Genomic DNA, 1,888 nt, shown 5'->3' on the forward strand with positions numbered 1-1,888 from the left:
CCGCTGCAGCTGGACCCGCGGAGTGGCCGGGCACGCGCCCTTCTCCAGCACGGCGCCTCTGCTGTGCGCAGGCCCGCACGGGGGTGGCCGGGGGCAAGGCGGCTGCAAGGCCCTGGGGATCAGGGAAGGATGGGCGAGGGAGGGGCAGGCTCTACTTCGGAAGGATCCCTGGCTCTGCTCACAGTGCTCCTGACAAAGCTGGACGAGGTTTGTTGGGTACACGGCATATCTTTTTTTTTAAACCAGCTAGCCGAAAAACAATCTTCTTTGCAAACTTCAGGGCACAAACGCCTCCTCCAGGCCCAGCAAAGCTAGTCATGGAGCAGCTGGAAACCCTCCAGGAAGGGGAAGTGCGCCGGCTTCAGGGCGTGTTGGCGGGGCCCAGCCCTGTCTGCTGAAGAGCAGCTCCAGGGGCCCGAGTGAGTCTGTGAATCCTCAGAACACAGATTTTGCACCGATAAAAGTTTATTGAGGTTTTACCTTGGCCAGTGGGGCGATTAACGGATTAATCTTCAACAAGATTGCAGGAAAATGAGGCATCATCAAGAAGCTCATCATAAAATTCACAAGAGTGAATGAGTTTGTTACAAGCTGCCTATCAGTTAATGACCCTAGCAAGGAGAAATCTGAATCAGCGACTCTGCCACAAGGAACCTATATGTGGTTTCCCCCTCTGCGCCCTTTGGTGGCAAAGTGATTAGTCACAAAGTTGGGCAGAAACCCCTGGTATTTTACTGACATTCCCTTTTAAAGCATCATGCAGCAAAATGTGCCCCTACTTAACTAAAAATAGCATCCTACCACATTCACCTTCGTTGCTGAGGAGTAAGTTTGAGAGCCCATTTACTTTGGTAAAAGTCCTTTGCGGTTTTTATCTCCACTCAACAAACTATATATAGCTAAAAACGCAAGTAGCAGACCTCCCAAGAGCTATTGATCTCCTAGACAAGGCTCTCGTGCATCACTGATCGCATCGAGTACTAGGTGCACCATGCTGTTTGGGGCCAGGTCGTGCAGAGCTGAGCAGCTGCAAAGTGCAGGGTTTTGTGGTGGGGGCACCGCTGTCGGCTTTCGGAGAAGCCCTGCTTGGTGGGCAGAAGCCACGTGGCCCTGACGGGGCAGACAAAGGCTTTCCCATACGGGTGGTATTGCAGTGCAAGCTGGTTAGTGTCCACGAACTGGGCCAGAGCCTCTGCTTACCCACATCCAAGCATCTTTTTTTATTATTACTTATTTCTATATAATGTATAAATAAACTCCACCTCCAACACTCTGCCAAGCGGCCCTTGCAGGTCACTTGGCAACTCAAAGCACATTAACAACCCGGTGTACAGCTCACACCCCACATCCATGCACGTCTGCTGCAGGTAGCAGAGAAACCCCGGCTGAGGCCAGGGAGCACCTGGTGCATGCCCCGCATCCCCTGGGGTCCTCCTTGGTGCTGGTGACTATTGATTGCCCTTCGCAACAGGGCAGGGCTCCAGAGCCCACAATCAAGGCCCTTTTGCTTCTGGTTCATGGGGCACATTACTGACCATCTTGAAACAGCCTCCTTGTGCGTGGACCATGGTAGTCCAGCTAAAAGAATGGGGGGAATTCAAGGCCTGGTCAAGGCATCCTTAGCCCCTGCCTGACACACAGCAGCTAATGCCACTTTCTTCCTGAGCCAGAACGGCTGGTTCTGGGTCCACATTGCTGTTTTCCCTGCAAAGTAGAGGCAGTGTTCAGGCATTAGTTGTGAGCTCTGGGCAGCAGGAACAAGAGCACCACCCAATCTTGCTCCTATCTGATGGCACCAGCAAGTCACCCCCCTGCAAGCCTTTCTGGCACAGTGGACTGCAGCAGCTGGGGTTGGCTTGCAGGGAGGTGACTTGCCAGTGCCTTCAGC

Source organism: Alligator sinensis, unplaced genomic scaffold, assembly GCF_000455745.1.
Source record: "Alligator sinensis unplaced genomic scaffold, ASM45574v1 scaffold1244_1, whole genome shotgun sequence".
In the NCBI taxonomy this organism is placed as follows: domain Eukaryota; kingdom Metazoa; phylum Chordata; order Crocodylia; family Alligatoridae; genus Alligator; species Alligator sinensis.